The following is a 26,379-nucleotide window of genomic DNA, read 5'->3' on the forward strand; positions in this document are numbered from 1 at the left end:
ATATGTGACAATAACATCTACGGCTTTTAAAGAGTGCACAACTGCGCACACAACAAGGAGACGAATCAGAATGCATCATCAGAGAGGGTGTTCAGCATGGTTAGAAAAATAGTGACAGAGAATAGAACGGACAATTCAACCCTTAACTCAACAATGAGTAGATGAGTGTTATGTGTGTGTATATGTGTAAATAAATGAACACTGAAATTCAAGTATTTATCTTATTTATATATATATATATAATAAAATAAATATATATATATAGCTAGAATTCACTGAAAGTCAAGTATTTCTTATATATATATATATATATATATATATATATATATATATATATATATATATATATATATACAGTATATATGAAATATTGACTTGGTGAATTCTAGCTGTAAATATACTCCACCCCTCTTAACCACGCCCCCCGCCCCCGACCACGCCCCCCCACACACACCTCCCGAAATCTCAGATCTCAAGGTTGGCAAGTATGACTGCCGACGAGCGGGTCTAGTCAGGTCTATTTTCGTACAAAAGGCGCACCGGATTATAGGACGCATTAAAGGGGGCATATTATGATCTTTTTTTTTCTAAATTGACAACACCACTTCCTTGTGGTCTACATAAGGTGGTTCTTTCGTCAAAATGTTGCCATCATATTGCACTCTACACGTATCTCTTATGTGTGACTGCCATCTACTGGTCACACTTATCATTTCACCATGTACCAAATAAAATAGTTTTGAGGTCGGTAAGCACAACCAAAATGATTCCTTACATTAGGCGCACCGGGTTTGCGCACTGTCAAGTTTTGACAAAATTAAATGATTTCAAGTCCAAAAAATACGGTATATAGCCAGTCAACTAATCTGTTGACTGGCTATTAACGATTGGGATGTTGCAGTTATTCAAATGTTGACGTTTTTTAAATGTGTCAGTGAAGAAAAAAATTACATTTTAAAATCTAGATCTTGCTCTGTAAGCCAGGCCGGGAATCACAACGGCTTTGAACATGTGCAAATCAATTTTGCAGTCTGGACTTTGAGTGGTGAGGGTCTCCACTGCATCGGCTGCAGACAGACTGACCTCCTGTGAGTTATTTGGAACGGGGGAGGGGCTCACGGCAACACCTGTCACTGCTCTTTGAGGACAGGGACTCCAGCGTGCTTTTACCTCAGGCTATGTGTAAACTAAGCCGGATAACTCCTTAAACAAATAATTATTTAGCATAAGCCTCGTGTCGGCCACACTAAATCACCGTTTAAGGTTCCCTCCTTGGACAATTTTTTACACGGGTAAGTGTGCATGTGTGTACCAAGTAATATGGAAATGTAATTGTGTGTCCCTGAGCACGCATTCTTTTTGTGGTTAATTATATCATGTATAATTATCTTATAGGATTGGAAGTAGCATGTGTTTGTATTTGGCCACATAATCTTTTACAAGTATTCTTCTACTAAGGTCAAAGTGCAAAGGTCTATAACCGGCACTGAAGAGAGTGTCCACATGATATTGGCAATCCCACAATAATGTAGGTGTCAGGAGGAAGATTAAAGACATTAGCAACACCTGGTAGAAGGTCCACAGATAGGGACAGAGGATAGGGTTTGGAGGTCACCAAACTTAAGCTAATCATAGGAATAATGACAAGGAAAGATAGACAGACAGGCCAGACTGTCCGGCATCAATATTAGACCCACAAAGAGGGGGTCTACAAGAAATGGTATTTAAAGACAAGTGTTCGGACAGGACAGCAGAATGAAGAGTTTTGGCACACTTCTTCTCCTAGAGCTGCAGCTCTAGTCCGAGGCTCGCTGAAACAAATGAAGCTTTTTGTTCGATGATTCCGCCTGGCGTCTCCATGGCTCATCACCCATCACACGGCCATCAAATATACAACACTTTTTAAAGGAATCTTTCAGCATTTCAACACTAGGACACAGATGTGGTAAAGATCGGCTCGGGGCTGCAGCTCATCAGCCAATTGCCTATGGCACTATCTAATGAAAACAGAAAAATCCAAACATTTAAGAGAAAATCGAAATAAATATGCACAAATTGAGGAAGATCATGTCATCAAACTGTGAGGAACTCGCATGGCTGCGATAGTTGTGACCCCAAGATGCAGGAAACAGGAGAACGACGTGCAGGTAAGAGTCTTTATTATATTCAAACAAGGAGTAGTCATGCATGCAGCAAAAGGTTCCTAATATAGTCAATCCTCGAGCCCTGATGAACCGGCGAGGCAGGCATTAATAGCTGCCTGATTGGCAGCCTGGCACACCTGGTTGCAGTTGACAGGTGAGGGAAACGAGCGCTCAGGGAGACATGCAGGAAGGGGAACAAAAATAAGAGCGCCGGCAGAAAACAAACACTAAGTCTAAACATTGGAACTATTTAACTGTCCTCAGCGAAATTGACAAGATCTTGGGTTTGGGGGAACCTGCCTGTCGTGACAGAGCGGTTGTTGCTGGACACATGACAGACTCTTGGGAGAAGAAGGAGTGCCGCGAGCCTGGCGACCCTTGCAGTCGAGGACGTGAAGAAATCCACCTATTCGGAATTATGACAACAGGACATCTGCTGGTTGGAATAAGCGTTGCTCTGGTTTGTCGACAAAGTGGAAATTGCTGGCAGTCTTCAAAGTATCCCAAAGCAGCCGCAAATGATTGGAGGATGCGGAATGAACAGTGGACATTCTTACGATTTGGATAACATCGGACTGTCTGCCCTAAAAATGAATTTGGAGGATCAGTCATAGACAATTTAGAGTGAAAAGCAAATTGTATTTTCACTTGCATCTATCTGTGTTGGCCCTGCGATGAGGTGGCGACTTGTCCAGGGTGTAACCCTGCCTACCGCCCGAATGCAGCTGAGATAGGCTCCAGCACCCCCCGCGACCCCAAAAGGGACAAGCGGTAGAAAATGGATGGATGGATACAAAACATTCTAACTTGGATTGTTTCCCTGACTTCGAGACTCTCCCGAAGGACAGTGCGGCAAAGACACAACAAACTCCCTTCTTGTCTCTCATGGACACACACACCTGTTGTTGTTGACTTTGGACTGACTAGCGGCTGCACAACATCAAGGCCACGTAACAGAGACATGCGGCAGGTTTACACACACACATGCATCCACAAAAATATACGCCACACACACATACCCCACCCCCCATCCAACGCCCTTGACGCGAATCCCTTAGGGCAGGGGTCGGCAACCCGCGGCTCCGGAGCCGCATGCGGCTCTTTGATCACTCTGATGCGGCTCAGTAGCTTACTTGCTGAACTCCCCAATTGTCCCGTGAGACTTCCGGATTTCAGTGCCTCTCGCAGAAAACTCCCGGGATTAATATTCACCGACTTTCACCCTTAAAGCTATATTAAGGGCGTGCCGTGTTGGTACAACAATTGGAGCCCACTACAATCTGTATTGACAGCGTGCCAGCCCAACACTTGTTATACAATATACATTTTCTGCTTGCACTTGTACGTGACAGCAAGGCGTACTTGGTCAACAACCACACAGGTTACACTGACGGTGACCATATAAAACAACTTTAACACTCTTACTAATAATGCGCCACACTTTGAACCAAAACCAAACAAGAATGACAAACACATTTCAGGAGAACATCTGCACCTTAACACAACATAAACACAACAGAACAAACACCCAGAATCCCATGCAGCCCTGACTCTTCCGGGCTATATTATACACCCCCCCCCCCCCCCCCCCCCCCCCACCACCCCTCTGTGCGTCGGTTGAGGTGGGCGGGGTTTGGTAGCGGGGGTGTGTAATGTAGCCCGGAAGAGTTAGGGCTGCATGGGATTCTGGGTATTTATCCTGTTGTGTTTATGTTGTGTTACGGTGCAGATGTTCTCCCGAAATGTGTTTGTCATTCTTGTTTGGTGTGGGTTCACAGTGTGGCGCATTATTAGTAAGAGTGTTAAAGTTTTTTTTATACCGCCACCGTCAGTGTAACCTGTGTGGTTGTTGAGCAAGTATGCCTTGCTGTCACCTATGTGAGCAAGCAGAAGCCCCATACAACATGTGGCTGATCAGGCATACTGGTTGTAGTGAGTGCTATATGTTGTACCATCACGGCACGCATGACGCTGACAAGCGCTATTCATTCAAAACCTGCGTGCAGCACCAGCGTAAAAATTCCATATAAAAGGTGTGGGCAGCGTCCCTGAGACCCCTGGTTTATACATAGCACAAAGCAAAAAAATGTTTATATATACAGTGTTATTTAATTTAAAATTTCATAAATTTTTGCGGCTCCCATTGTTTTCTATAATTTGTGAAACTGGTCAAAATGGCTCTTTGACTGGTAAAGGTTGCCGACCCCTGCCTTAGGGGTAATGGACGGATGGGCAGCGCCTGAAGAGCTGCAGCCTGCCACCGTGACCTCATTCCCTCCCCTCTGTTGCTAGATATCTCGAGACGTATGTTGAATTATGTATATGTGCTTTGCTATGGAGGTTTTTTTCCCACTCCAGACTAGGCCCCCTTAAGAGCCCAGTCCAGATTGTATTTCTTTACTCATCTTCCCCCAGCGTTTACCTTTTTCCCATCTTTTACGGGGCGCCTTGTGGCGACCCATCAGCGTTCCTGTTCTGTAACCATGTACGGCATGGCGCAGTGGAAGAATGGCTGTGCGCGACCCGAGGGTCCCTGGTTCAATCCCCACCTAGTACCAACCTCGTCATGTCCGTTGTGTCCTGAGCAAGACACTTCACCCTTGCTCCTGATGGGTGCTGGTTAGCGCCTTGCATGGCAGCTCCCTCCATCAGTGTGTGAATGTGTGTGTGAATGGGTAAATGTGGAAGTAGTGTCAAAGCGCTTTGAGTACCTTGAAGGTAGAAAAGCGCTATACAAGTACAACCCATTTATCATTTATCATTACATTGATTGTTTGTCTAATCTTGAACGGGTTTGTGCTGAAAACAAAGTTTTGTTGTACTTGTGCAATTGTGATATGGAATATTAAAATCTAATAAAATAATAATTATATAAATATTAAGAACCCAATGCAGTGAGAGCAACCGTCCCAAAATAAGGAAAGATAATGATGCTAATTTACAATGTATTACAATATAGATTAAAACCGTCCAGTTGTCAATACTAAAAATACCAATTGGTAACCAATATTATGGTGAGGGTACAGCCGCGACAGGCGTACTGGGTCAGCGTCCTGGCTCCACCCACTTACACGGCGTCCTCCTGCACACAGAATTAAAACGGAGGCAGGCCACGGGGATAAAATCTTCTAAAACTACGGAGACGCTCTCCGGGCTGACGCTACACTGACATGAAAGGCAGGGTTTCCCCTGCCCCTGCTGTAGTTCCGCGTCAAAGTATTGGGTATGCCCACTCTCCTCGCCAGTCGCCGGTCACTAGAAATGAAGTGACCTACGTGGCCGTACCCGTCCCGTCTCGCTCCGCCTCTTGGTCGCTCCCGGGAGTCACCGCAGGTCTCTGGGTCCCGATCGCTCTTGTCCACAGGACCACACAGCCAGCGTACAACGCACGAGCCCGCAAGCCCACAGCCAAAGGCAGTTTCATCACCCCCACATATCCACAATCCACGACACTTACTTCGGAGGCAGAGTATCCTCTGCCCCTGCGTGTTGTGGGCTTCTTGGGGTTCACTCCGGTAGCTTGCGGAGTCTGCTGTGTAGTCCTGGATTCCTTCCCAGCCTGCGGGCATCCACCCGGACGCTCTTGGCAAAGCCTGTCGATACTCTCCGGTCGCTTCCTCCTCCTTCCGTCGCACTTCCCTCCTCGTCAATCCTGCCTGTTCTCTTTTAAATGGGTGCAGTCCTAATGCTCCACAGGTGCGTCTAACTTCAGGTGTCGTTTGATTGGGCACTTCGGTTGTTAGGGGCAACAAGCTAAAAAGGGCAAGTCTTAAAATGCCAGCAAAGTCCACAAGGAGTAAAAACATGCAATTAAAAATACACTCAAAGTCCACAAAGTGTAAAAACATGCAACTAAAAATACAATCAAATTCCACAGCAATAAAAACATGCAACTAAAATCCACAACAATAAAAACACTAAAACATGCATGGCAATGAAACATAAAAAATAAAATCCCCTACTTGTGTCCCATCACACAATAACAATAAAGACCTACCTACCTACTGTCGGAGGCAGATATTTACATATATCCGAATTTAAGTTGTACTTCTTTTATTTCATAGTCATATTTGAAAACAGCTCGTGTTTTCCATTTCTTCTCTTGCTGCTCTGTCTGCAAGTAAACTGTGTGTGTTAACCTTGAGGCTTTGGAATGTAATAAGGAGCAATAATAAGCATTTGTTTTGGCTAGAGACAGAGGACTGCCAGGGACTTAAGGGGGGAGAGGGTGTTTCGGGAGACAGAGCATTTTGGCGGCGCAATAGAATGTTCTATGCTGGACTGGTCTCAAATGTATATCTGCAAAGCTTTGAAAATATACAACAAAATACCTATTCTGTCTCTGGTGGTTTTTCTACTCAGCTTTAGAGTCGTAAAGAGCTTGGGAGCGACTTGTGACTTGAATTCCCTGGGAGGAACAACTGGTCCAAAACGCAACACTACCTACCTAGAAAACAAACACCAAACAAGGTACCACAACCAGAAGTGAAGTGACAGATCATCACACAAAATGTCATATGTTCGACAATTATTGTCATTATAATATGTCCCTGACAAAAATCCTAAGTAAATGTGCAAGCAATCAGTAGTTTTAGTTTAGGTTTCGGTTTTGTTGACAACCACTTATGTCGATGTCAATCGGCCATTCCAAAGGCCGTTGACATAAACAATGAATCATATTGCTGCACAAACTGAGTAGAATCTATTGCAGGTTCCAAAGTACCTGCTAAAATACTGTATTCCTACAGGCAAATATCTGTGGAACCATTTTAATCATCTGGTTGCACAATAATCACATCATAAATGGCCTTAGCTGCTCATCCTCTGGCGTAGACATTGTGCCCCGATCACTCTATCCCAATCAAAGTATCTCATTATTTTGGCTCAGATGAGACGACGGCCCAAGACACTCCAGCCTCACTGAGCTGCACATTCAGTGAGGAGCTCAGTCTCAGGGCCACTGGACAGATTGGTCATAATGTTGTCTTTAATTACTATTTGGGTTTTTGGCACCAGGATGTCTTTGAACTTGTTATGATCTCCTCGTCAGAGACTAAGAAAAGAATGTTCTTCTCTCACTCAGATCATTTGCACAAGATTGATACAAATATTGAATTGAAGGTAACCTACCGTATTTTCCGGACTATAAGGCGCAATTGAAATATTATTTTTTTCCCTCAAAACTCGACAGTGCGCCTTATAACCCAGTGCGCCTAATGTACGGAATAATTCAATGTTTTCTTACTGACTGACCTCGAAGCTATTTTATTTGGTGCCTGGTGAAATGATAAATGTGACCAGTAGATGGCAGTCACACATAAGAGATACATGTAGACTGCAATATGACTCAAGTAAACAACACCAACATTTTCCATTGAAAATATAGAACATGCGACGCTCGAAAATCTATCAACATTTTTAAGTAGGACTTTGGTAAGCTATGAAACCGCACCGCTTGATGGATTGTACTGTGCTTCAACATACGAGTATTATTATTGTGTGTGTATAAGGTAAGACATATCTGGCATTTTGTTTCACAATATTATGCAAAAGCAACTTTTCTTTCCTTCTGGTACCTGCTGATTTGTATTTGGGATCTGGATCTGCATAATTCCTGACAAATTGCGCACTTCTGCCTTTGTAGTCCGCACCGACCCCGTAGTCAATAAGCTTCTTCCTTTTCTCTATCTTCTTATTATGGGACATTCATCCTCCGCTGTTGCCATTTCTAATATAAAGTAGCGTAAAGTTCTTATTTATGTCAGTAAACTCGCCATGAACACGCTAAAACATACTGGTGTAGTGAGTTTACATTATTCATCCAAGAAACTTTAGTTATTAGAAAGTTCCGGTCGGACGGTTTTTCACGGGACACATTTCCGGTGTTGTTGTTTCCGGATGAGGAGATACTGCTACGTTATTGATTTAAGTAAAGTCTGAATGTCATTAAAACAGTTAGCTCCATCTTTTGACACTTCTTCCACTCCCGTCCTTGCACGCTACACCGCTACAACAAAGATGACGGGGAGAAGACGCTGCCGAAGGTGAGCCACGTAAATAAGACTGCCCACAAGATTCAAGGACTGGATATCAAAGGGTATAACAGCTTCATGTAGTGTAATAAAAGATGAAACAAATGCTTAGTTTTGAAACTATTAAAAGGATACATTTATTAGAAAACCAAGACTTCCGTCGATATTTGCAGTTGCGGCAATTTGTTAATCTGAAGGTGAAAAATGTCACAAAGACAAGCACGTTTGATTGAATTGTTTACAAAAGACTACAATTCAGAAACTATTGATAGAACTGTTTCATGCTTATATAAGGGTATGTTGAATATGAAATCATACTCAACTTCATTAATTAAAACGAAATGGGAGAAGGAAGGAGGGATAACTATATCCGAGGAAGAATGGACAGTAATATGGAAATATCAATGGACTTGTACCAGCTCACCCAAGTGGAGGGAGTTTGGCTGGAAAAGTTTAATCAGATGTTTTGTTACACCTTCTCAGAAGTCTCACTATGATAACTCCCCTGTATGTTGGATAAATTGTGGGAATTTAAATGCAAACCACTACCATGTTTTCTGGGACTGCTCCGCCATAAAATTTTGACCAAAGAACCACCATTACATGTTATGTAGACCACAAAGAAGTGTTTTCCATTTAGAAAAATACACCATTCATCGGCAGTGCGCCTTATAATCCTATGGTCCGGAAAATACGGTAATAGAAAGCATACGTTTTTGGACTGTTTAAGAGAAATTTAGGGTCAATAGTCTCACACGTACTTTGTAGACCTTATGGTAAACTACGCCCTGTGATGAGGTGACGACTTGTCCAGGGTGTACCCCGCCTACTGCCCAAATGCAGCTGAGATAGGCTCCAGCAACCCCAAAAGGGACAAGCGGTAGAAAATGGATGGATGGATGGTATACTAGCATATTTATGTCAAGGTAATGCATGGATTGACTGACACAAATGTTTACTGTCTTGATACTTAGTTAGGGGTCGGCAACCAAAAGTGTTGTAAGAGCCATATTGGACCAAAAATACAAACAAAAAATCTGTCTGGAAAAATGAAAAGTTAAGTCTTATAATGAAGGCAGCACATGATGTAAGTGTCTACATTAGCTATAGTAGCCTACTATCAAAATTACTATGTGTCGTATCTTCGTTGACAGAAATGTTAAAAACGAGTATTTATTCTACACTGTACTCTTTTTTTTACATTTTTGCATTGACAATGCCATTGTGGACATTAGGTTAAAAGTTATTCGCAAAATATCCTGGCGTTTTTTTTTTAGAGCCATAAATGTATAAAAATAGGAATTACAAAAAAAAATGAAAATCTTATGCAGCTGTTTTTTCTTGTAAATGTATTTACATTCATTCTGGAAACAGAATCTATTTCACAAATTGACATTAATACATATACCTAACATTTGAGACAAGTATTTTAGCATTGGTATACTTTAATCTGAATTTAAACCATGAAACATACAAAGAAAATGAAAAAAACGCTTCAAAATAAGTGAATGGCAACCTGTACAATTGAACATACACATGGTACATTTTGCTAAACAATGGTGTTTTATACATGAAAAATGTCAGTAGATACTGTGTTATAAGAGGAAGTAAAAATAAAAATAAAATAAAGAACACTTTGGCCCAAAATGGCTGACATCAATCAAAATATTGAATAATGCCAAAAAATGGAAATACAACAAAAACTGCATTACAGTTTAGAATCTGTACACAACATGGTATAAAACTATATTTACATGAACAAAACAATGTGTTGATGTCACAGCAGGTCTTGAGTATGTTTTTGAATATTTTTTTTTATTATTTTGTCTTAACGTTGCACATTATTAAAGTCATATTTCAAGAATTATTTGATAGATTTTCCTCAAATTTGGCACAAACTCAAACTATGATTATTTTATATTTTTTTAAGGTCAACTGCACTGTAACCTCACATTCTATATTTAAAGTATTTGTAACTTAAGTAACTAAAAAAAAAGAGATAGTAAAATACTCTTGAGGTATTTTTCTCAAATGGGGCAAAAACTCAAATTTTTATTAGACAACTAACTGATTAAGTGTGACTGCGTATTCTGAAGGAGGGAGACATTGTTCATCTCTTAGCTATCAGTATCATCAGAGCCATCTTCCCATGTGCTTTTATCCTCTGTTTCCATGGAAATATTGGCACAATTTTGACACCGACACAAATCAATACAGGACAGTCTTGCAGACATACAGGAACATCTTCTTGTCTCACATTTGCTCTGCTTGCAGCTGCAGTGGAATACCTTTAACACACTATCAGGGGCAGGATTTGTAGTCATCCATGTAACTTTTAACTCCCCATCTGCAATGTGCCAACCATTGCCATTGGGTGAAGGGACAGACATTATACCTTTGAGAGAAGCACAATGTCCTAGTCCACTCAGCAGTGACACCACTTGTGAGGAACCCATACTTGCCAACCTTGAGACCTCCGATTTCGGGAGGTGGGGGGTGGGGGCGTGGTCGGGGTGGGGCGGGGCGTGGTTGGGGGCGTGGTTAAGAGGGGAGGAGTATATTGACAGCTAGAATTCACCAAGTCAAGTATTTCATACATATATCTATATCTATCTATATATATATATCAAATCAAATCAAATCAACTTTATTTATAAAGCACATTTAAAATTTACCACAGGGGTAGCCAAAGTGCTGTACAATGAACAGGTTGAAAGATAAAACGAGTACCGAGCAAACACAACACAACACCAACAGAACACGATAAAAAATAAATAATTAAAATAGAATAAATAAAAACATAAAAACAGGTTCACAGCAGGTGTATTATGGGGCGCCATTGCAGGATGGATATCACTCAGTGTTAAAAGCCATGGAATAAAAGTATGTTTTTATGAGAGATTTAAAAACAGGAAGAGAGGAGGCTTGTCTAACACTCAGGGGTAGGTCGTTCCAGAGCTTGGGAGCAGCAACGGCGAAAGCTCTGTCACCTCTAAGCTTCAGCCTTGTGTCAGGGACCGTCAACAGCAGCTGATCGGCTGATCTTAAGGATCGGGTGGGGCAGTAAGACTGAAGGAGGTCAGAGAGATAGGTTGGCGCGAGGTTGTTTAGACATTTAAAAACAAATAAAATGAGTTTAAAATTGATTCGGTAACGCACAGGGAGCCAGTGAAGGGACGCTAAAATAGGGGTGATGTGCTCACGTCTGCGGGTCTGTGTTAGCAGACGAGCAGCAGAGTTCTGCACGAGCTGCAGGCGGGCGAGGGAGGCCTGGCTAATGCCTACATACAGGGCATTACATATGTATATATATATATATATATATATATATATATATATATATATATACACATCCTGAAAATATGCAAACAAAACTGTGTTTAGATCATTGATACTTCAAACGTGCATAAATAAATATTAAGGAATATAACATAACTTGGCTTCTGAGAGTTTCAAAATGTAATGAATAAAATGCTAAAGTTGTTGATAAACAAGCAATTATATTAATAATTAAATATGGTCATTTTAAATGAATTATTATGATAATTTAAAATCAATTATTTCAAATATGTTTATTTTAATGTATAATTCTATGGCTGGATGTAATATTCTATGGCTGGATGTAATAAGGAGTCACGAAAAAATACAAATAAAAATACAATTAATTTTGATGTTTTTAGCAAAATATAGTAAAAATGTATTTATTTATTTATTTATTTTTTTATTAATAAATATATTTATTTTTAGGTAAGATAAACATAATAATACAATTTATCTCTAGTCTGGATGATTTAGTTCTTGTCACCCTGTTGTCCTCCCGTCATGAAAAAAGGCTGTCCTCACTCAGGTCCGCATGGAGCTGGAGGGGGCTTGGCTTCCAGCTCCGGCTGAAAATCGGGAGATTTTCGGGAGAGGTGCTGAATTTCGGGAGTCTCCCGGAAAATTCGGGAGGGTTGGCAAGTATGGAGGAACCTGTTAAATGCCCAATACTTACACCAAGACAAAATGATCTAGGTGTCTAACTCTGACCTTTAGATGCAAGATACATAATGTCTTGACAAACAGATATCACTTTTAGGTTCACATCTTCTGGAACATCAACATAACAGGCTAATGTTGGTTCCTTTGTTGCACCTACAATCCAAGCAATAGCATTGTACAGTTCAAGTGGCACAACAGATTTTGCATCGGACACATTTAAATCATCTGATGTGGGTGGCCAGGGGCACATCATACCGGGAGAGTCACATAGTAGCTGCTTCAATATCAGCGCTGCACTATAAAGTGTCCTCGTGTTCTCAGTAGTTTGCGGACCAGCTGTGGTTCTTACCATGTGTTCAGTGTCACTTTCACCTTGGCCATACTTGCCAACCCTCCCGGATTTTCCGGGAGACTCCCGAAATTCAGCGCCTCTCCAGAAAACCTCCCGGGACAAATGTCCTCCCGAAAATCTCCCGAAATTCAGGCGGACCTGAGTGACGTGTCGACAGCCTGTTTTCATGTCCGCTTTCCCACAATATAAACTGCGTGCCTGCCCAATCACGTTATAACTGTAGAATGATTGAGGGCGAGCTCTTGGTTTCTTATGTGGGTTTATTGTTAGGCAGTTTCATTAACGTCCTCCCAGTGCGGTAACAACACACAACAACAGCAGTCACGTTTGCGTCTACCGTAAAGCAGTTTGTCTGCCGTAAACAGCAATGTTGTGACACTCTTAAACAGGGCAATACTGCCATCTACTGTACATGCATATGTGACAATAACATCTACGGCTTTTAGAGAGTGCAGTGCACAACTGCGCACACAACAAGGAGACGAAGCAGAAGAACGAGGAAGGTACAGCCGTGGCGACGCCGACGAGGAGTAAGAAAAAGAAATACGCTTGTATGTTCCAAGCCGCAGCTGCGATTGGACCTGGATAGCCTCCGGGAAGAAGTAGTGGACTACCAAGTGCTTGGCAGTGAAGATCTTGACCGGTTTTGGGCCATGCTAGGGAGAGATGGAAGATTCCAGACTCTAGTGCATTTGATGAAAGCACTTTTGTGCGTGCCACACAGCAATGCATCATCAGAGAGGGTGTTCAGCATGGTTAGAAAGATAGTGACACATATATGTGTGTGTATATGTGTAAATAAATGAACACTGAAATTCAAGTATGTCTCTTATATAAATATATATATATATATATATATATATATATATATATACACCTAGAATTCACTGAAAGTCAAGTATTTCTTATATATATATATATATATATATATATATATATATACATATATATATGTATATATATATATATATATATATATATGAAATACTTGACTTGGAGAATTCTAGCTGTAAATATACTCCTCCCCTCTTAACCACGCCCCCAACCTCCCGAAATCGGAGGTCTCAAGGTTGGCAAGTATGACCTTGGCTCACTTCAGTTGACTCAGTTGTGTCTGTACCTGATGGATGAGGTAGCCTGTCTATCAGCTTATCTGCAGACAATGTCTCAACAAAAAACAGTTTGCAGATGTTGCACTTGAAACACCAGTTGGGGAAAGTCCAGAGTCAGCCTTCTCTTTAATGTATCCTGCATGCAACATAAGAACACAGGGAAAGAGGAGCACAAGGGTGTAAATAAATATATATTCATAAGTATGAGTTGTTTAAATATACTATCAAAGCCTTTTTTAAAATTATTTATTATTCTTTCGATATTTTCCAGCATAAAAGTGTTTTACATCGCTGCCAAAAAAAGCTTCTGTTGTTGAAGCATCACAATCTTCATGTTTTTGCACCGTATTTAAAAACATTCGTCGTAGCTGGTTCAGTAATTCACCTGGTCTCAGCACCTCCTGATTAACAATTATCCTTTGGCGGATGATCCTCTTGCAGAATATGTTGTAGCTGGCATCAAAGGTTGGTTCACTTCTGAAAAGAAACACACACACACACACACACACACACACACACACACACACACACACACACACACACACACACACACACACACACACTTTTAATATGTGCCAAAAAGTATGCAGTCAAGATTGTAGCTACATACAAACAGCCTTTACAAGTGCATCTAAAACAAATGTAATATCATGGAAAAGTCAATTAAAAAAGTGATTTATTCTATATTCATTTCATAATTATTGACACTGTATCTGTCATACATCTATAATCCATCCATTCATTCTCTACCGCTTGTCCCTTTTTGGGGTCGCGGGGCGTCGCTGGAGCCTATCTCAGCTGCAAGTCGTCACCTCATCACAGGGCCAACACAGATAGACGGACAACATTCACACTCACATTCACACACTAGGGCCCATTTAGTGTTGCCAATCAACCTATCCCCAGGTGCATGTCTTTGGAGGTGGGAGGGGCCTATACCCAGGTGCATGTCTTTGGAGGTGGGAGGAAGCCAGAGTACCCGGAGGGAACCCACGCAGTCATGAGATCATGCAAACTCCATACAGAAAGATCCCGAGCCCGGGATTGAACTCAGGACTACTCAGGACCTTCGTATTGTGAGGCAGATGCACTAACCCCTCTTCCACCGTGCTGCCCATATGAATTGTAATTTATAGTGTGTATATAATTGATAATGCTATTTAATAACTCACACTTCTTCATCTGCGGTTCCAGTAACTGTTTCATCAGACTTTGTCATGAAGCTGGTGTACTGTCTGTAACAGGACTTGTGGTACCGCACCTCCATGGCCACACAGTCTCTGTCTTCAATATGTAAGAGAATGCTACTGTCTTGCTTAATCCTGGCAGCGTTCATCAACTGGCCTAAAAATAAAAGATGATTAAATGGTTTGTATGTGTGTAAGTGCTACGTGTAGTGTGTGTGTCTGTGTGTTTACCTGCTGGAAGCGTTTCTGCCTGTGAAAGATGGTCTCTCTGCCGTTTGCCTCCCACAGTAACTGTACAAGAGCCTGTAAAGGACTGTATGTTACCTTGGGGGATGCTCTAATTATTCACTATTTACCCAATAAATCTAGTCTAGGAGAGTGTGAGAGGAGACAACTTATAAAGTTGAACAATTTACTATATACCATATAACATACAATAACCAGACAATAATAAACACACATTCATCCTCACTCACACGCTACCTCCCCAATAGAACTTCCCGCACTAAACCAATTACACAACACACACACACAGTCCAACCTAGGCCCCTTGGCTGGGCCAGAAGATAGTCTGTTGTGGTCCTGCTGAATCATTGGTGCACGTAGGGGTGGGGTGGGGTGAGTTGCAACTGCTGGTTGGGGGGGGGGGGGGGGGCTCGGCCGTGCTTCCTCTTAGCTCGCCTCACGAGTCCAGTCTGGAGCGAGAGGAGAACCAGCCTCGTCCTGGGTCACCTCTCTGTCGATAGTCCGTGAGCGCGTGCAATTAACACTCGAACCTCGCGCTGTCCACGTCCCTCGCAGCAATGTAGCTACGATAGCACACAACTAAACTCTCTACAATGTTCCCACACTCGCTCTCCAAATAGTAAACAGTCACAGGGGAGAGTGTCTCTTCAATAAACTTAATCCAAACGTGACTAAACCTGGCGTTCGTGAAGTCACTGTGCAGCAAACAAACACACGTTTGAGCTGCGGTTAGCTGACTAGCGGTTAGCATACGCTTCACCTCCACTGGCAACGTGAAGCGCCCAAATGTCCTTAAACTTAAACTAGTGCACTTAACTGTCATTTATGACACACTGAAATAAGAAGCTTAGAGTGGTTACTTCTTCGATCTGCAACTATGGTGAACTCTATTTCCCGGGTAGTATTACCGACGCTCCGTTGCTTGTCAATGCTGGAGCTCTTTTAACACTTTTTTTTTACCTGCCGGCGGAAACGGAACTGCCCGTAACCATGGCAACTGTAACCATAGCAATGGTTAAACAACTTAAAGGAAAACATTTCACCTCCCCAAACAACACATATACAATGGAAATAAATAATAATAATAATTAGTCCCTTAACTGAAATCATCTATCTGTAGAACTAAAAGGGACAATTTGCACAAATATGAAAACCTTCAGAACAGCCGCCCCCTGATTTATGTGAAGGAAATCAGTATTACTAATGAAGGTTTGATATACAAGCAGATCAGGGGGGTTCAGGGGGAGTCAGGTCAGAGTATGGGGGGGTCTCAATAAGGCGAGCCACTGGTCGATGGTAGGTTCTCTGGCCAGTGTCTACTATCGCTGAGCGAACTCTTCCATCCTTCCCCTTAGTGACTGTCTTCACTCTGCCCAGGAACCAATGCGCTCTGGGTAGCGCTGGATCCACTATCATGACTGGAGTGCCCACCTTCAAGTTACTGCGCTCTCTGTACCACTTGCGACGGCCTTGCATGCTGGGGAGATACTCGGAGGTGTACCTCCTCCAAAACTGGTCAGCTATGGCCTGACTGTACTTCCAGGTATGATCACTGACATCATCCATTGAAGCATAGGCAGCGAGTGGAAGAGCCGTGTCTGGCCGCCCCATGAGGAGAGAGTTGGGCGTGATGGGATCGAGGTCAGCCAGGTCGCTACTTGCATATCCCAATGGTTTGGAATTCAGGATCGCTTCCACTTCGACTAACACAGTGGCGAAGACTTCAGCTTTGGGAAAAGCTGAGAGCCGCCTTTACCGACTTGACCTCCCTCTCCCAGACTCCACCGAAGTGAGGGGCGCTAGGTGGGTTGTACTGGAAGTCGACTTGAAGGGGGGCTAGTTGCTTCTTAAGCTCCTCTGTCATGTCCCTGTAATTCGTCTTCAGCTCAGCTTCCTCACCATGGAAGTTGGTCCCGTTGTCAGACAGGAGGACACGGGGACGCCCTTTCCTTCCAGTGAAGCGACGGAAGGACATAAGAAAGCTGGCTGCTGACAGATTAGCCAACACCTCCAGATGAATGGCATTTGAGGTGAGGCATTTGAAGACGATGCCCCATCGCTTTGCTGTTGCTCGTCCGACCTAGGCCCGGACAGAGAAGGGCCAAAAGCAATCCATGCCCGTGTGATGGAAGGGAGCCTTGTTAATCTGGAGACGGCCCGCAGTTAAGTCGGACATCATCGGTATGACCGGCCTGGCTCTTAACTTGTGGCACTCTAGGCACCTGCCCTGGTAGCGACGCACCGCCTCCCGGCCGCGGAGTATCCAATACCTCCTCCTAAGCTCAGCAAAGAGCCTCTCTGACCCAGGGTGAAGCAATTTGGCATCATGTTGACGGATCACCAGGTCGGTCACTGGGTGTTTCTGTGGCAGCAAGATGGGGTGCTTGGTATCCTCAGTTAGACCCTGAGCCCTGAGCAGATGACCTCCGACACGTAGAATGCCCTTTTCATCCAACTCGGGGGCCAGCTGTCTCAGCCGACTGTCATGAGGTAGCTCCACCTTCCGCTCCATGCACACCATCTCTTGGGGGAATACCTCCCGCTGCACCCTCTGCAGCACCATGACTTCTGCAGCGGCGTAGTCATCGGCAGTAAAGGGGGTCTCGTCTTTCATGTTAGAGTTCTGATGGTGAAAGGTCCGCTCTTGGAACTCCTCAATTGTTTTACAGTCCTCAATGTTTGGCCCATTAGGAACTGCTTGCTCTTGAAGGCCCATGAGGTGACAGAAGATGGACTTTCGAAGTTCCACCTCCACTTCTGTGGGCTCCGGGTTTGGGGACGGGGCCACTCTGACTCTGGCTTGGTGAGATACTCAGGCCCCTGGTGGAAGAGATTGGGGAGAGCTAGCTACTTGAGGGTCGCGCCCCTGGTGATAACGTCAGCAGGATTGACATCTGTCGCCACGTATCGCCAGCAGGTAGATCCAACGAGGTCTTGTATCTCAGTGACCCAAATTCCCACGAAGACCTTGTACTTGCATGAGGTTGATTGGATCCACTGGAGAACTGTGGTAGAGTCAGACCATATTGACACTTCATGCTCCTCCAGTCGTAGGTCCTCCTGTAACAGTCGGCCCATCTGGGCCCCGCTGACCGCGGCACATAGCTCAAGACGAGGCATTGACTGCAACTTCTTTGGCGCGACTCTGCTCCGCGCAAGGGCAAAGGACACATGGATTGTGCCGTCAGGCTCTACGGCACGCAGGTACGCCACTGCACCGAAGGCCAGCTCGGATACATCACCGAAGACATGCAGTGAGACTTGGCTCTTCGTCCTACTCACCCCGGGGGGAAAATAGCTTCTGGGAAGCTCAATCTTTTTTAGGGTGGGAAGCTCCTCTTCCCACTCGGACCACCTACCTCCGAGTGCCTCTGGGAGGGGCTCGTCCCATCCCCTCTTCTGAGTCCACAACTCCCTCACCAACATCTTAGCTCGGGTGGTGAATGGATTGATGTACCCAAGAGGGTCGTACTGACTCGCTAGGGTCCGGTAGATTGCCCGCATAGTGACGTAGCGACGGGGCTCAATCTCTTTGTACCGGTAGCACAGCTTGTCCGATTTGAAGCTCCAGAGGAGGCCCAGCATCATCTCATGCGCGTCGTCGCTTGACTGAGTGACCCAGGTCTCACTGCTGTCTGACTTTGCCTCAGCTGGGAGGTCCTTTAAAACGTTGGGGTGAGAGTGGCCGTGCCAGCAACCTGAGGGTTCCTGGTTCAATCCCCACCTTCTACCAACTTCGTCACGTCCGTTGTGTCCTTGAGCAAGACACTTCACCCTTGCTCCTGATGGGTCGTGGTTAGGGCCTTGCATGGCAGCTCCCGCCATCAGTGTGTGAATGTGTGTGTGTGAATGGGTGAATGTGGAAATAGTGTCAAAGCGCTTTGAGTACCTTGAAGGTAGAAAAGCGCTATACAAGTATAACCCATTTTACCCATTTACCATTGCTCGCCCACTGGCGGACGTCGAAGCCAGCGATAGCCGGGTGGGTGCGCAAGTTGTGGACCAGACGACGTGCCTCCTCCATGGTCTCAGTGCTGTGGAGGCAGTTATCTACGTAAAAACTGTGAAGGACGACGTCAGCTACCCCCTCGGGTACGGCTCCTTCTGCCACATGGGCCTGCAGGGCGTATGTCGTACAGCACGGGCTGCAGGTGGTCCCAAAGGAAGCACTTCCCACTGGTAAGTAGAGAGAGATGACCTGAAACAGAGCTTGCGCAACACTCTTAGCAGAGATAGAGCGCAGGGGCACTGCTTTGGGATAACGCGTTGCGTAATCCACCAGGACTAACACAGAGCGGTATCCCCGTGTGCTCGGGTGAAATGGTCCGATGAGGTCCATCCCAATTCTCTCGAAAGGGACCTCCATGATCGGTAATGGGCGCAAGGGCGCCTTTGGGGTGGCGGCTGAGTTCACCAGCTGGCAGTCCGGACAGGCAGCGCACCAACGGTGCACGTCTGCCCGGAGGCCCGGCCAATAGAATCGGACCATGGCCCGATATGGGATTAAAATGCGCCGCCTGGAAAACATTTCCCGTTTGAGTGTCACGGCCCACTCGAATAACCTATCTCGAATAATTGAAAAATACCCGCGCTTTCCCCGGGCGCACCAGCTGACCGTCGATGTAATCCACCCGGTCTCAGGCCGCACGCAAGGTTTCATCACGGGACTGCTCGAGGGGAAAATCCTCCGTAGGTTGCAACCGGATGGCCGGGGGTGCCTCACGCGAATCCCCCACCGGTTCCCGCTCGGCAGTACCGGATGAATCCACGTCGCCACTGAGAACTGCGCGGATACTCCCCTTTCCTACAGTCCGTGAACGCATCCCCACACATTGTGTCACCAGATGGTTAAATCCCGGCCAATTTGTCCCTAAAATTGGTGCGCGCTTACGGCAACCTTGACACTATGTTTTTGACCCTTCTGCTAAATTTCCACTGGCACAAAAGGGTAGTCGTGCACATCCCCACTAATACACCTAATTTTTTCCCGCGTCGCCTGCCTCAACGCCCCGGGTCGAACCAGGTTTTGGTGAATCATGGACTGTTTTCAGCCCGAATCCACCATTGCCACCATCCTCCTTGCACCCTTACCGGGGGACACAGTACGTCTCCCCCAGATCGGGGGCAGGTGCTGGGGGCCCGACAACCCACATCACCTGCCCCACCTCCATCAGGGAACACTCCCGGCGCACGTGTCCGGGCTGTCCGCACCCCCAGCACACCGGCCCTGGTGTTCGAGGTGCCATCTGCGAGGGAAGCCCCCTTTCCGCAGCACCGGTACCCTGAAAAGACCAAGCAGAGGAGACATTATTTCCCCGTAGCCCCCCCCCCTCTTTGTTGTGTGCGTATGGGTGCGTGTGTGTGTTTTTCGGCTGCCTGCCCAAGTGGGGCAGGCAGCGCGGTCGCTGCTCCAGGGTTGTCATCTCCTGCGGCACGAGTTGTCGGCGGGGTGCTGGGGTGGGCCTCACCCATGCGGAGGTCCTGGCCGGGATAGCGTCGATGAATTGTTCGAGCACGATGTATTCTAACATCTTCGGGTCCAGTCCGTTTGGTTGGAGCCATCGGGTTGCCGCGTCCCTCAGCTGCTGCGCCAACACAAAGGGACTGTCCTCTCGCCCCAACTTCATGGCTCTGAATCGTCGGCGGTGATCTTCTGGGCTGCTGCCGACCCGATCCAGGATGGCGCGGCATATGTTGGGGTACTACATCTGGGCGGCCCGTTGCGCCTCCCCCACCAGGAGCGGCAGCAGCTTTATGCCCCACTCTTCTTCTGGCCACTTGCAATAGGTTGCCGTGGCCTCGAAGACGTCCAGGAATGCGTGGGGGTCCTCCACCTCTGCCATGCGCTGCATGGAGGCCGTCGCCCCCGCACCCAATGTCTCTGCTCTGCCCATCATCATTTGCAGCACCTGGGTCTGCTGCTGGCTCGCCGCTGACACCTCGGCCAGAACTCGCCCGAGCGCCTCCAGAGTGGTTGGGGCCGACATCTTTCTGTGGTCCTGCTGAGTTGGGCGCCACTTGTGAAGGTCTTCCTGACATGGGATTCTTTTGGACCAACAGGATTCACGCCACACCCCTTTGCTGCGGAGTTTACAATAGTATTTTATTATTTTTCTTTTTCAAAGTCTCTGTTGATGTAGCTGCGATGAGGTGGCGACTTGTCCATGGTGTACCCCGCCTTCCGCCCGATTGTAGCTGAGATAGGCTCCAGCGCCCCCCGCGACCCCAAAGGGAATAAGCGGTAGAAAATGGATGGATGGATGGATGGAAAGTCTCTGTTGCTTTTCAGCATTCTTTATGTTTGTTGTTCCTCCTCGTGCTTTCCAGCCGTTTCTCGCTCCTCTCACTTCCCCCCGTCTCCCCTCATGGTCTCCGACGGCTAATAAAGAAACAGGTGATTATATAACTCGTTCCAGCTGAGATATCCACTCACCTGTCTGCTGCAGGGAACGCGTGGACCACGCCCCTTCCACATACACATTTTTACAACATTAGAAACCATTAGTAAATCAGAGGCTACTCAGAAGGTAAAATAACTCCTGGAAATTACTGGCTTTTAATGGCCAAAGGTATAAATGTGTGTGTCCAAGTTAAAGGAAACGGCAGACTGTCTTCTTTTAATAGATTTATTACAATCTTTGGCAAGCTAGGTAATGTTTGCTGTGGTCTGGAACAACATGGCACACAAACAACTATCTGAAATGCATCCAATATTACATACAGATTATGTGTCATGAAACATGCAAAACTAAATTATATACAAAGAGGATAAAAGTAAAGGATATTAAATGGCTCTAATATACCTACAGATGAGGCATAATGATGCAATATGTACATATAGCTAGCCTAAATATCATGTTAGCATTGACTAGCTGGCAGTCATGCACTGACCAAATATGCCTGATTAGCACTCCAACAAGTCAATTACATCAACAAAACACACCTTTGTGCATTCACGCACAGCAGTGACGTGCAGTCACTAGAGGCAGGTGAGGCGGGGCCTGACCTGCCATCATGGAAAGAAAAAAAATGTAAAAATAAATGTTTTTTATTAAATTGTTATATGTATCCAGTGATTATACTATCAATTTATTTTCCATTTAACTTCACCAGTTTTAGATTATTTTTATTTACAATCGCTGAATTTTCACATTTGCCGTTCAAATACTGAGAAGAGACGGTGCGGTGAACAGCACAGTCACTGCGTTGTGCCTCAACATGGATTGCGGACTCGGCTAACTGCTGGCCTGCTGTGCAGTGAGACCGTATTGCTATATGAACTATATTATACATTTCCATAGTTTAGTTAGCTGAGGTATATAATGTACAGTGTATTTTGTCAACAGCTGTATGTGTGTAACGTATTTCTTGTGCTGAGTGATCATAAAACGGCTGCAAAAGACGCACTGGCTGAGGCTCGCAGTAATCCCGCCTCCTGCACCCCCGGCGTAGAATGCAACCCCTGACGGGAGTGTTATATCAACTAAAGCCCACACTTAAACTTTCCACGTGCAAGATTGAATCTATTTTAAAAAGTTATTTCATAAGAAGCCAAAAAGTGCAAAAACAATAATGTTCGTGTTGGAGGAGTTGTGAATGACTGCAGGGCCACAACATTAGGTACACCTGCAGACTGCAGGTGTACCTAATTCACAACTCCTCTAACAAGAACATAATTGTTTTTGCACGTTTTGGTTTCTTATTAAATAACTTTTGTAACCTATTTTTATGGGCTTTCCTCTTTGTGATGTTAAGTTCCTGTTATGCGCTGTTATACAGTATATGACTTGAGCTCTTATTTTGAAGGCGCTAAGAGCGAAAGTGATGACACGGAGTGGAGCGGAGGTTTTTGAAAGAAGGTAAATAAAGTGGTCCTCATGTAAACTGGAGCCTCCGTGTTTGTTCTTTTGTAGTTTCATTCAGTATAGGCGACATTTATAAACCCTCGGTTACACTTTTTTAAATAGATTCAATCTTGCACGTGGAAAGTTTAAGTGAGGGCTTTAGTTGATATAACACTCCTGTCAGGGGGTGCCTTCTACGGCGGGGGTGCCATTAATCCAGCACAACAGTGGCACATGGACTTCATTTATAAGTAAAGGTAAGACCATAATAACGTTTTTTTTTATTAAATGTGCTTTTTTGTGTGCTACAGTTTGTATGTGTAAAGTTAAAGTTAAGTTAAAGTACCAATGATTGTCACACACACACTAGGTGTAATGAAATTTGTCCTCTGCATTTGATCCATCTTCTTGATCACCCCCTGGGAGGTGAGGGGAGCAGTGGGCAGCAGCGGTGCCACGCCCGGGAATCATTTTTGGTGATTTGGTGACTGCTCGCTGACTGCTCGCTGTTTCGAAAAAGCTAAGTATCGTTCTATTTGTGTGCTTTTAAATTGTTCTGCAGCTTTCTTTATTACTTTCTCAACATATTTAGTAGTACTATTTAAACTTGCAAATCACCCGATCTCTGTCTCTCCACCCCTCCCGCAGCTAGCTAGCAGCTAGCTGCTAAACTAACGAAGCTAGCGCGGAGAAAGGCGTCGCCGGGCGCCGGTCAGAAGGAGTCTACTCCTGCACACCGTGACCAGGACTTCTCGGAAGACAGCAGGAACTTCACTCGGTGACAGAAAACACCGTGAGTATGGCTTCCTGCGCGTCTTGCACCTTACTCACGGAGAGGCTGGCTCTGCTAGAGGGCCGTGTCCGCCAGTTAGAGCAGAGTAATCTCGTAACTTTAGATGTTGCGGACACATCTGCTAGCGTTAGCTGTAGCGAGCTAACTAGCCCAGCCTGTAGCAGTCCTAAGCGGCCTACAAGCTACGGTGTACCGGTTGAGACGCATAATAGATTTAGCTCTTTAGCTAGTCCTACACCCCAGTCTACCGGGCACCACACCTTAGTCATAGGGGACTCCATCACCCGAAACATAAAGCTTAGCAAACCAGCCACAATTAAGTGCATCCCGGGGGCCCGAGCACCTGACATTGAGGCTAATCTTAGGGAGCTAACTCGCAACAGGCCTAGTAAACACGTACGACAGGCTAATCGCACCACTAGTTATGCGAATATAGTTGTACACGTTGGCTCCAATGACACTAGAATGAGACAGTCAGAGATTACAAAGAGAAACATAGCCAGGACTTGTGATCTCGCTAGAAAGATGTCCAGGCATCGAGTAATTGTCTCTGGCCCCCTGCCTGCGAGAGGCAATGATGAGAGATATAGCAGATTAGTCTCGCTTAACAAGTGGCTGGCTAGCTTCTGTAGACAACAGGGACTAACGTTTATTGATAATTGGCCCTCTTTCTGGGGCAAACCAGGCTTGCTGATGAGGGACGGCCTTCACCCTAACCAGGAAGGCGCCATCATCCTGTCTAAGAATATAGACTACTGTTTAAGTCACATTTGACTAACTACACTAGAGCAAGCCCGGTCACAGGCAATTACAGAGCCTGCTAGTCTGGGTGAGGAGTCAGTTAAGCTAGAACTAGCCAGCACCAGGCTGGATAATTCCTGTACGCATAGCAATTTTCTTAGAATAACACACAACTCACATAATGTGTTTTCTGTTGTGAATGTGTCCGGGGTAGATATGCATTCTACTGAGGTGGCAAATCATGATGCGTTCAGTCGATCGCAGCATCAAGCAAACAATCTGAAAATTCCCGTCGTATCAATTCCTAGATATGGTCGAAACTATTTAAAGTGCACTACGTATAATAAACGCAACATTATTAATATTTCTACTACGGATAATTTAAACAAAAACTCGTCAAAACAGCCCAATACTTATAATATGGGCTTTTTAAACATAAGATCATTGTCTCCCAAAACGTTATTAGTTAATGAGGTCATTAGAGACAACAATCTTAACGTCATTGGTCTTAGCGAAACCTGGCTCAAACCAGACGATTTTTTTGCGCTAAATGAGTCATCTCCTCCTAACTATACGAATGCGCATATTGCCCGTCCCCTTAAAAGGGGTGGGGGGGTCGCACTAATATACAATGAAAACTTTAACCTTACCCCTAACCTAAATAATAAATACAAATCGTTTGAGGTGCTTACTATGAGGTCTGTCGCACCGCTGCCTCTCGATATGGCTGTTATCTACCGCCCCCCAGGGCCCTACTCGGACTTTATTAATGAATTCTCAGAGTTCGTTGCTGATCTAGTGACGCACGCAGACAATATAATCATAATGGGGGACTTTAATATCCATATGAATACCCCATCGGACCCTCAGTGCGTGGCGCTCCAGACTATAATTGATAGCTGTGGTCTTACACAAATAATAAATGAACCTACGCATCGCAACGGCAATACGATAGATCTAGTGCTGGTCAGGGGTGTCACCACCTCCAAAGTTATGGTACTCCCGTATACTAAAGTAATGTCCGATCATTACCTTATAAAATTTGAAGTTCTGACTCATTGTCAACAAACTAACAATAATAATAACTGCTATAGCAGCCGCAACATTAATGCTGCCACAACGATGACTCTTGCTGACCTACTGCCTTCGGTAATGGCACCATTCCCAAATTATGTCGGCTCTATTGATAACCTCACTAACAACTTTGACAATGCCCTGCGCAAAACCATTGATAGTATAGCACCACTAAAACAAAAAAGGGCCCCTAAAAGGCGCACCCCATGGTTTACAGACGAAACCAGAGCTCATAAATTATCATGTAGAAAGTTGGAACGCAAATGGCGCGCGACCAAGCTTGAGGTTTTCCATCAAGCATGGAGTGATAGTTTAATATCGTATAAACGCATGCTTACCTTAGCTAAAGCTAAATATTACTCAAATCTCATCCGCCTCAACAAAAACGACCCTAAATTTTTGTTTAGTACAGTAGCATCGCTAACCCAACAAGGGACTCCTCCCAATAGCTCCACCCACTCGGCAGATGACTTCATGAATTTCTTTAATAAGAAAATTGAACTCATTAGAAAGGAGATTAAAGACAACGCATCCCAGCTACAACTGGGTTCTATGAACACAGATACAACTGTATCTGCGACGGATACTGCAATACAAAATAGTCTCTCTCTTTTTGATGAAATAACATTAGAGGAACTATTACAGCGTGTAAGTGGGATAAAACAAACAACATGTTTACTTGACCCACTTCCTGGGAAACTTATCAAGGAGCTTTTTGTATTATTAGGTCCATCAGTGCTAAATATTATAAACTTATCACTTTCCTCTGGCACTGTTCCCCTAGCATTCAAGAAAGCGGTTATTCATCCTTTGCTCAAAAGACCTAACCTTGATCCTGACCTCATGGTAAACTACCGACCGGTGTACCACCTT

Source organism: Nerophis lumbriciformis, linkage group LG16, assembly GCF_033978685.3.
Source record: "Nerophis lumbriciformis linkage group LG16, RoL_Nlum_v2.1, whole genome shotgun sequence".
Classification (NCBI taxonomy): domain Eukaryota; kingdom Metazoa; phylum Chordata; class Actinopteri; order Syngnathiformes; family Syngnathidae; genus Nerophis; species Nerophis lumbriciformis.